This window comes from Pyxicephalus adspersus, chromosome 2 (assembly GCF_032062135.1).
Source record: "Pyxicephalus adspersus chromosome 2, UCB_Pads_2.0, whole genome shotgun sequence".
Lineage (NCBI taxonomy): Eukaryota > Metazoa > Chordata > Amphibia > Anura > Pyxicephalidae > Pyxicephalus > Pyxicephalus adspersus.
The window spans coordinates 62,397,042-62,408,411 of NC_092859.1; the positions used below are offsets into that span (position 1 = coordinate 62,397,042).

The following is an 11,370-nucleotide window of genomic DNA, read 5'->3' on the forward strand; positions in this document are numbered from 1 at the left end:
CCATTTCTGCGATCCTCGTCTCGGGTACCTTGGGCTTCTGCTTGGTCTGCAGCTTCGGCTTCTGGCTTCGGCTTTGGCTTCTGGAGTCGGCTTCCTCGGTGTCTTCCCAGTCGATGATCGGCTTCTCTGGCTCTTTTGCATTTGAAAAGGCAATTCAGTGTCCACTACCGGGGTAGTGACACAAAAGTGGGGGAAAGGGGTGATCGCAAACTTGTTCCTGGCAAGGGCTAAGCCTCTAACCCAATAGCAGCAAGTAGGTGAAGCCGAATTTATTCAACGATCTTACCAGGCCGAGTAGAGGGTACCTCACCAGGACCTATTGGCTTGGATAGACCAAGAGAATTCCACCGTCTCCACTTAAAAAGCTTTGACATCCCTAAGGGCAAAGGTAGATACTACACTTGATCTTAGCCAAAAGGCCGAGAAGCGATTGTAATCAATACAGGTATGATAGATGTGGGGAGTCACCCCCCTTGGAGTGGATAAGGTGCCTGCAAGAGCCTAAGTCCCACTATATCCGAAGGATTAGCCCTATGCACAGGGAGTGGCTCTGACTGCCCAGGTTAGGAAGGTTTTCTTATGTTTGAACTTTTTTGATATACAATTAGTGTTGTTGTTCGAATTCGGGTCGTCCTAATGTTCGACCCGAATATGACCGTTCGAATTTGGGTGGACCCGACCCGAATTTTGCCGAATTAGAATCCCCGAATACGACCCACCCACAATGCCTAGGGACCTCCCCATGATGCCTAGGGCCCTCCAATTACAGGGGGGAGGCCCCCCTCCATGTTTGTTTTGGCAGACAGCCGATTGGCTATCTGTCACTGCATGCCACACAGCCAGCCATTGGCCTATATAAGGCCAGGGCGTGCCTGCATTTACCACTCCTGACAGAGATTTGCTGATAGCATCACAACCTTTCTGTGCTGCTTAGCTTGCTTTGTCAAAGTGAAAAAAAGTGCTTTACTTTGTTAGACTGTGTCACACTCACACTATTAGTCAGACAGATTGTTGGATTGTACTGTATTGGTGCAGTCCTGAAATCTACTGTACTCAGATAGGTAGAGTGTTTCACTGTTAGCTAGATGGATAGCTAGATGGATAGCTAGATAGATAGCTAGATAGATAGATACATTGATAAATAGATAGATAGATAGATAGTCAGTCAGTGTGTTACATACACGCAGCCAGAGGCAGGGTCCCCTCGCTGACTGCGTGCACAGTATCACACCTATACTGAGAGACAGACACACAGACGCAGTGTATACTGCAGTATATAGTTTGTATACTGTGCTGCATATTACAAGCATCACCACTGAAGCAAAGTGCTGCATACAACACACACAGCGCACTTGCATTTTTTGTGTCAACCCCCCCAAAAAAAATCCACTTACTGTACAAATTGACATATACATATAACATATTAGCTACAAAGTATTTTGCAGGGTGTCAAGCCACATAAATAAAAACATTTGTACAATGTCTGGCCAAAGAGGAAAGAGCAGCTTTGGCAGGGGTGGCAAGCAAAGCAGTATGAGTTTGTTGTTAGCTGAAGACCCAAGAACAAGAAGCGCTGCTGTTGGTGGTGGGCGTCCATTATTGCCACACCATAAACAAGACGTTGTGGAGTACATGACCCAGTCTGGGTCAAGTGATTGTAGCCCCTCTTCATCCCAGTCTCAGACACAGGCCTTACAGGTGTCCCAAACAGTCCATGATACACCTGTTCCTCCTAGTTCTTCATCAGCCGCTGGAAAGTCATGTGTACGGCAGTATGTAGAGGAGTCCCACCGAGGGGTTGGAGAGGCGGAGCTACAAGCATTCATTAAGGATGCTCAGTTTTTTCAGTCATCTGACGAACAGAGTCAGTTCCCAGGCTTTTCCCCCAGTTACTTTTCACCAGAACACTCTGAGCCAGAGGAGCCAATTCAAATTGGCTCCAAAAGGCCGCTGCTTCCTTTCGGCACATAAAGGGAAACTGTCTCATCTGATGATGATGCTGATGATGATGTCCTTGATCCAACATGGGGCGAACAAGGAGATCATCATAGGCAGGAAGAAGAGGAGGAGGAGGAGGAGGAAGAAGAGGAGGAGGAGGTTGCAGAGCGCCCTCAAAGGGGGAGAGGGAGGAAGAGGGTAAAAGCTGCTCACACTCTGCATTCTTCAAGTACTAATGAGGCAAGTCATAGAAGTAAATCTTCGGAAGCTGTCACCACAGCTATGCCTCAACAACCGCGGACCGTCACCAGGAGCACCAGCTCCAGAGCACCTTTTGGCCCAGTTAAATGTTCGCCAGTGTGGGAATTTTTTAATGTCCATAGTGATGACAACACTATGGTCATCTGTAAACTGTGTGCTCAACCCTTGAAACGAGGCAAAGACCCAAACAAACTTGGAACACGTTGCATGAGCACTCATTTAAAAAGCCACCACCCAGTAACCTGGCGGGAACACCTGGTCAAAGCACAAAGCTCTGTGCAACCACCTCCGCCCAAGAAGCAAGCTCAAACTGCTTGATCTTCCTCCGCTGCCTTTCCTCCTTCTGCCACCAAAGTTACCCGTGCTGCTGCCAGCAATTTAGGTGTGGCATGTAGCCGAGCATTACCTTTTTCAGGCTCCACCAGCGGTGAGCAGGAGCTCCAACGCAGATCGGCTGCTGTTTGTCGCATTGCTAGCAGTCAGGACCAGGCATCTTTGCCATCCCCCACAACTTCTACCCCATCGTCCAATGTTTCTGTGGTTAGCATTAGCAGCATCCAACCTTCCGTCCCCCAGATGCTGGAGCTCAAGAGTAAATATGGCCCAAATGACCCCAAAACAAAGCTAATCAATGCGACAATTGCACACCTGATTGCGTTAGAGCTCTTCCCTTACCGGCTGGTGGACTCCAATGCGTTCCGTTACGCATTCCAGGTACGTTATGCCTAAGCGACAGTATTTTGCAGAAAAATGTGTTCCTGCTTTGCATGAACACGTGCAGAGCAATGTGTCCATGGCCCTGCAGCACTCTGGCAAAGTGCACCTGACAACCGACAGTTGGTCGAGCAAGCATGGAGTGGGAAGATATATTTCATATACAGCTCACTGGGTAACTTTGGTGGCAGCAGGGGAAGATGCAGCAGCAGCAAGGCTTGCATACCTACCTCCGCCAAGAGCACATCGCCATGCAATTTCCTCCTCAACCTCCACTTCCACCTCCTCCTTTGAATCTTGTGCCTCAACCTCTTCCTCCAGGGACACTTTGCCGTGGAGACCCAGAACCAGCACCTCCCATTCGGCAGCATCTGTTCACCGCCAGCAACAACCTGCAGTTTGCTATTTAGGTGCACAATTCAGACGCTGCCACGCAGTCCTGAGGTTGCGAAGCCTGGGTTCCTTCAGCCACACGGGCGCAGCCATTCTAAGTGCCTTGTGGGAGCAGGAGGACATATGGCTAACTCCTAACAGACTTCAGCCAGGCAAGGTCATGTGTGACAATGGGGCCAATCTGCTGGCAGCCCTGCGTTGTGGGAAACTCACACACTTACCTTGCCTGGCTCACGTCATGAACCTGATAGTACAGCGCTTCCTTAGGAATTACCCAGGCCTCCGGCCACTGTTGCTAAAGGCCAGAAATTTGTCAGCGCATTTCCGCCGGTCGTACACAGCCAGTGCCAGATTGGTGGATTTACAGCGAAATCTCAACCTGCCAGTGCACCGGTTAATTTGTGATGTGGCCACACGTTGGAATTCCACCTTTTACACGCTGCAGCGGCTGGCTGAACAACGGAAAACGGTGAAGGATTACGTGGCAGAGTCTGTTCGTTTCAGACGTATACCTACACTACCATTCTTCAGCCCTGAGGAGTGGCTGCAAATTGAGGACTTGTGCACTGTATTGTCACCTTTTGAAGAGGCCACCAGGATGATCAGCAGAGATCAGGCCTGTGTTAGTGACAAAATCCCCATCATATGCCTGCTGGAACAGATGATGGTGGATCTCGAACACGACACAGAGTGGACGCTGCATCAAGAGATGACATTTCAAACATCATCTCAGACATGCGTGCCTACTAGACATAGTGCACCACAAATCCAGGAGGAGGAGGTGGAAGAGGATGAGGAGGACATTGCAGGCATGGGAGAAGGGGAGGAATGGGCAGAGGAGGATATTGAGAGTACATGGCATCCATCCAACCAAACACAAGGCGGCATGTTCCGTGGATGGCAAGACCAGGCGGAGGAGAAGGAGGATGACCCTATGCTGCTGTTCGACGCTGTGGGTCCAGAATTACCTCAGCTGTGGGTGGTTTGAGCCACATGACAGCCTTCATGCAGGAGTGTATAGCCAAAGATCCACGCATACAACACATAAAAACAAAGATTGACGACTATTGGATTGCTACATTACTGGATCCACGTTACAAGCCTGAGATACAGCAACTGATCTTGCCTCAATACAGTGACCTAAAATGCAGCACTACCAAGAAGTGCTTGTAATGGACTTGTGCTCAGCCTTTCCAGCTGCCAGCAGCAGCAACAGCAGGGATCCCTATGGCAGTTCCACCAGCCATGGGAGCCAAACAACTGCTTTAAGCGGCATGGGTGGCAGCAGCAGTAGAGGTCATCTAAGCCAAACTATGCAGGCTTTTTTTCAGTGGAAGCAAGCTGCCAGTCATGCAGCAATTGCCAACGACACTCAGCAGTGGTACTCAGTCATGGTGCAGGAATACCTGAGCTCTGCATGGGACATCTGCAACCTGCAAAGCCAGGACCCACTGGGCTACTGGGTATCCAAGCTTCATTCAGATCCTTGCCTGCCCAGCCACAAGTGTGTTATCTGAATAAGCGTTCAGTGCAGCTGGGGGCGTAGTGACAAACGGATTCGGCTCTCCGCAGAAAATGTCATCCAAATCACTTTTATTAAAATGAATAAGGCTTGGATCGGCAATGACTTCAACACCCCCTCTGCAGAGTGAATTGATTAGTCGTTAACTGATGCACGGACATCTTGATGGGAAGAGCACGTTCACAGCCTTTCAGCATCTCCTTCTACTCCTCACCCTAGTGGCCCTCTACCTCTACTCTGTCCTTGAGGTCTATAACTTGCAATTGAGCTGTGTAACGGGCTAATTTTTTTTTTTTACCAAGCACCCCCTTCAGGGTCCTCTGCCTTTATCTACTTTGAGGCCTATATCACTTGTAATGGAGCTGTGTGATTCATAAATAAATATTTGTATTTTTAGTAGAGATATACATACATTTTTCTGTCCTTTTGGATAGATAGCAAGTGGTATCAAAAATAAATAACTGTATTTTTTTTTTACAGAAATACAGAAGGTTTTATGGCTTTTTTTTTGATAGATAGCAAGTAGGATCAGAATTAAATATCTGTATTTTTTTACAGAAATACAGAAGTTTTTCTGGTTTTTTTTGATCGATAGAAAGTGGTATCAGAATTAAATATCTGTATTTTTTTACAGAAATACGGAAATTTTCTGTTTATTTTGATAGATAGCAAGTGGTATCAGAATTAAATATCTGAATTTTTTTACAGAAATACAGACATTTTCTGTTTATTTTGATAGATAGCAAGTGGTATCAGAATTAAATATCTGCATTTTTTTTACAGAAATACAGACATTTTTCTGTTTATTTTGATAGCAAGTGGTATCAGACATAAATATCTGTATTTTTTTACAGAAATTTTTCTGTTTATTTTGATAGATAGCAAGTGGTATCATAATTAAATATCTGTATTTTTTTACAGAAATACAGACATTTTCTGTTTATTTTGATAGATAGCAAGTGCTATCAGAAATAAATATCTGTATTTTTTTTTACAGAAATACAGACATTTTTCTGTTTATTTTGATAGCAAGTGGTATCAGAATTAAATATCTGTATTTTTTTACAGAAATTTTTATTTTTATTTCGATAGATAGCAAGTGGTATCAGAATTAAATATCTGTATTTTTTTATAGAAATTTTTCTGTTTATTTTGATAGATAGCAAGTGGTATCAGAATTATTTATCTGTATTTTTTGTACAGAAATACAGACATTTTTCTGTTTATTTTGATAGATAGCAAGTGGTATCAGAAATAAATATCTGTATTTTTATACAGAAACACAGAAATTTTTCTGTTTATTTTGATAGATAGCAAGTGGTATCAGAATTAAATATCTGTATATTTTTACAGAAATACAGAAACTTTTTTGTTTATTTTTATAAATTGCAAGACTTAGCATAAATTATGATTACTCTTGCAATCTATCAAAACAGAAAAATGTATGTATTTCTCTAAAAATATACAGATATTTCATTCTGATACCACTTGCTATCTATAAAAAAAATCCATAAAAATGTCCTAATTTCTTTAAAAAAAATACAGATATTTAATTCTGATACCACTATCTATCAAAATAAACAGCAACATTTCTGTTTTTCTACCCTGTTTCCCCGATTATAAGGCACTGTCTTATATTTTTTGAAATGCCAAAATATGCCCTAGGTCTTATTTTCAGGGGGATGTCTTATATATCCATGAAGAAGACTACAGTACACATTTATTGTTGAAAATCACTCATGTGCAATTGATTGTCCCCTTCTGATCACTCATGTGCCATTCATATTCCCCTTCTGATCACTCATGTTCTACTGTACGGCCGGGTAACTCCGTTAGGGCAGGGATCAGCAGCTTGCTTCCTGGTGCAGAATCGCGGGGGTGCGTGGTCCGGCTTGTTACTTTCAGTTTCGCTCTGCACTGCAGCCAGCATCGAGGAGACACACACAGTATCAGGTATCGGAGGATGTCTTATTCGCGGGTGAGTGCCTTATTTTAATTATTTTAGCAAAAATCGGGGGTTGCCTTATAATCGGGGAAACACGGTATAAAAAAAATACAGATATTTCATTCAGGCTACAACTTGCTATCTATTGTAGGCAACCAGCAGGAAAGGTACTGGAGGGCAGATATGTGACATGCAGGTTGCGGATTTCAATGCTCTAAATTCCAGGGATTTCAGTGTGGCTGTTCTAGCAGGCCATCCCGGGTTTTCCTCTCTGCTGGAGAGGAGTCCAGGTGCAGCTCCCAGAGGGAGTAAAAAGGGAATGGCTGCAAGAGAGCAAGAGAGGAAAAGAGACTCTACTGGAGGGGGCTTGAGAACCTTCCTCTACACAGTGTTCCTGAGAAAGAAAGAGAAAGAAAGAGAGAGACAAACAAGGTGACCTAGTTGATTTTTCTGCCTTTTTGTTGGAACTGGACTGTTATAGCTCCCAGTACAGCTGGAGACAACTGTTGATGTCTTTGATCTTTAACTGGCTGAAGTTAAGCCACCCTGTTGGGACAATTGTTTTGTTGTTCTTTTTTTTGCAATTTACCCTGATTTGGCATCCAGTCCTGCTAGTTGCCTACCGTTTGTCCAGCTAAACCCCACACTATCAAGAAAGCCATAAAAATGTACGTATTTCTCTCCAAAAAATACAGATATTTTTATTATGATTCATAATTAAATATCAGTATTTTTTAGAGAGAAATACATTTTTTATGGCTATTTAAATAGATAGCAAGTGGGATTAGAATTCAATATCTGTATTTTTTTTTACAGAAATAAAGAAAATTTTATGGGTTTTTGGATAGATACTAAATGCTATCAAAATGAAATATCTGTATTTTTTATGGATAAATATAGAAATTTTTCTGTCTTTTGTGATATATTACAAGAGGTATAATTTAGGATACCTCTTGCAGTCTATCACAAAAAAACTAAAAATGTCTGTATTTCTGTAAAAAAAATACAGATATTTTATTATGATAGCACTTGGTATCTATTATTATTATTATTATTATTATTAATAAACAGGATTTATATAGCGCCAACATATTACGCAGTGCTGTACATTAAATAGGGATTGCAAATGACAGACTAATTTTGTCTCAGAGCCCACCACCTCCTCCTCCTCCTCCTGCTGTAAATAATGCTGCTGCCTGCCCAGTACCTGATTTTAGATGCCAGACACTAATGCCGTCCACACTCCGTCTCAGAGCCCACCGCCTCCTCCTCCTGCTGTAAATGATGCTGCTGCCTGTCCAGTACCTGACTTTAGATGCCAGACATTATTGCCGTCCATGCTCCGTCTCAGAACCCAATGCCTCCTCCTCCTGCTGTAAATGATGCTGTCCCCTGCCCAGTACTTGACTTTAGATGCCAGATACTAATGACAACCACACTCCATCTCAGAGCCTACCGCCTCCTCCTCCTGCTGTAAATGATGCTGCCGCCTGCCCTGTACCTGATTTTAGATGCCAGACACTAATGCCGTCCACACTCCCTCTCAGAGCCCACCGCCTCCTCCCCCTGCTGTAAATGATGCTGCCGCCTGCCCAGTACTCGACTTTGAATGCCAGATACTAATGCCATCCACACTCCGTCTCAGAGCCCACTGCCTCCTCCTACTGCTGTAAATGATGCTGCCGCCTGCCCAGTACCTGACTTTAGATGCCAGACACTAATGCCGTCCACGCTCCGTCTCAGAGCCAACCGCCTCCTCCTCCTTCCCTTGCTGTAAATGATGCTGCCACCTGCCCAGTACCCGACTGTAGATGCCAGATACTAATTCCGTCCACAATCCGTCTCAGAACCCACCGCCTCCTCCTCCTGCTGTAAATGATGCTGCCGCCTGCCCAGTACTCGACTTAGGATGCCAGATACTAATGCCATCCACACTCCTTCTCAGAGCCCACCGCCTCCTCCTCCTGCTGTAAAAGATGCTGCCGCCTGCCCAGTACCTGACTGTAGATGCCAGATACTAATGCCATCCATACTCTGTCTCAGAGCCCACCGCCTCCTCCTCCTGCTGTAAATGATGCTGCCGCCTGCCCAGTACTCGACTTTAGATGCCAGATACTAATGCTATCCACACTCCGTCTCTGAGCCCACCGCCTCCTCCTCCTGCTGTAAATGATGCTGCCACCTGCCCAGTACCCGACTGTAGATGCCAGATACTAATGCCATCCACACTTCGACTCAGGGCCCTCCGCCTTCGAATCATGCTGTTACTGCTGCTGCCTGCCTAGTACCCAACTCTAGATGCCAGGTACTAATGCCGTCCAAACTCCGTCTCAGGGCCCACCGCCTCCTTCTTCTGCTGTTACTGATGCTGCCCTGCCCAGTAACCAGCTCTAGATGCCAGTTACCAATGCAGTCCCCGCTCCGTCTCAGAGCCCACCGCCTACTCCTCCTGCTGTAAATGATGCTGCCGCCTGCCCAGTACCAAACTCTAGATGCCAGATACTAATGCTGTCCACACTTTGTTCCAGAGCCCACTACCTCTTCCTCCTGCTGTTACTGCTGCCGCCTGCCCAGTACCCAGCTGTAGATGCCAGTTAACAAGGCTGTCCATGCTGCATTTTAGAAAGTTACAGCTAGCAGATAGGAAAAGTCAGTGCTCTACAAAACAATGTCTCCACTAGCTACAGCTTGTACACTGTCCATTAAGGTGATGTCCTCAATTTCTAATGCCCTTCTTGCTCTGTCTCAGGGCCCACCACCTCCTCCTCCCAGTACCCAGCTCTAGATGCCAGACTAGACTCAAGCTCAACAGGGTCTTCATTCCCCGCTGATTCCGCCAAGCCCAATCCCTTTTATGTGGTTTCACTACATAGTAGGTAGGGACAGATTGGAATCTCGCTCATCCATTCATGTCTCCAATAGCTACAGCTTCTAAACTGTCCATATAGGTGATGTCCTCAACTTCTAATGCCCTCCTTGCTCCATCTCAGGGCCCACCGCCTCCTCCTCCCAGTACCCAGCTCTACATGCCAGACTAGACTCAAGCTCAACAGGGTCTTCTTTCCCCGCTGTTTCCACCAAGCCTAATCCCTTTCATGTGGTTTCGCTACATAGTAGGTAGGGACAAATTGGAATCTTGCTCATCCATTCATGTCTCCAATAGCTACAGCTTCTACACTGTCCATATTGGTGATGGCCTCAACCACTAATGCCGTCTTTGCTCCGTCTCAGGGCCCACCGCCTCCTCCTCACAGTACCCAGCTGTAGATGCCAGTTAACAAGGCTGTCCATGCCGCATTTTAGAAAGTTACAGCTAGCAGATAGGAAAAAACAGTGCCCTACAAAGCAATGTCTCCACTAGCTACAGCTTCTACACTGTCTATATAGGTGATGCTCATGCTGTAACTGATGCCGCCTGCCCAGTACCCAGCTCTGGATGCCAGTTACCAATGCTGTCCATGATCTGTCTCAGGGCCCACCGCCTCCTCCTCCTGCTGTTGCCACCTGTCAGTACTCCATTCATAAATATGGCATTACAGCCATCTAGGTGTCATTGATGATGCACTACACCCAGCTCTAGATGCCAGTTACCAATGCGTTCCCTGCTCCGTCTCAGTGCCCACCACCTCCTCCTCCTCCTGCTGCTGCCACCTGTCACTTATAACAGAGCTGTGTAGCTGGCTAATTTTTGGACTGAAAGACTACCCTTAGAGACCTCTGCCTGTACTCTGAAGCCTGTGTATGGCTAGTAACCGAGCGGTGAAACCTGGTGGCTAATTTTTGGACCAGAGGAACCCCCTCATGTCCCTCTCTGCCTCTACTTGGAGACCGTGTAAAATCCCGCATGTTCCCTTGACCGCCCCAAAAATGGCCTTGCCAGCAACAAAAAAAAGACTTCCTTATTTTTTACTTGTACAGTGTTGTGCAGAGCTGGAGGAGTCTTGACATGTCTTTTTAAATGTATTTATAGGCTGTAGAAGCTCTACACTGTCGCAAAAAACAACCTGATTTTTTCCCCCATTGACTTTAATAGAGTTCAAATTCGAAGTTCGATCACCCGAATATTTATGCATTATTTGACCGAATAGCGGTCGAATCGAATAGTGAACCATTCGACCAACAGTATATACAATATGACATTGTTTAATGCTAAAATCTTGTCCATGTACATTATTATCCTAAAATGACTTAAGATTTTGTTGTTTTCCTATATTTTTCAACTTTATTTAATGCTGACCTCATCTATCCTGGAGAAAATCAATAAATATTTTGTACATTTTGCATTCATCCAAGATGGCTAAGGAGTACCTGACCCTGTTATACCCACACCTAAAGACTATCTTTTGTTCAAACCAAAGTCCAGATAAAAGTTGCTATAGGAAACCCATTATCCTTCTAAAAGTTTCCAGGAAGCCCTGAGATAAGCCTGGTCAAGCCTTATAGACTAACATCTCACCTGTGATGACGCTACTCCGCTCTTCCAAGGCAGAAGGTTGAAAGAGTTCTCCTGTGAATACTATGAAAGTCCTGATGAACAGTGCAAGTTCCAGGCCTACAGTCTTCCCCGGCACCTAAGTCCTACATCAATTTCCGGAAG

General features: G+C 45.2%; 1 pseudogene; it reads right to left on the minus strand.

Annotated features, from left to right (window-relative positions):
- Positions 1-267: 267 nt before the first annotated feature.
- LOC140325052 (U2 spliceosomal RNA) lies at positions 268-431 on the minus strand (annotated as a pseudogene).
- Positions 432-11,370: the final 10,939 nt, after the last annotated feature.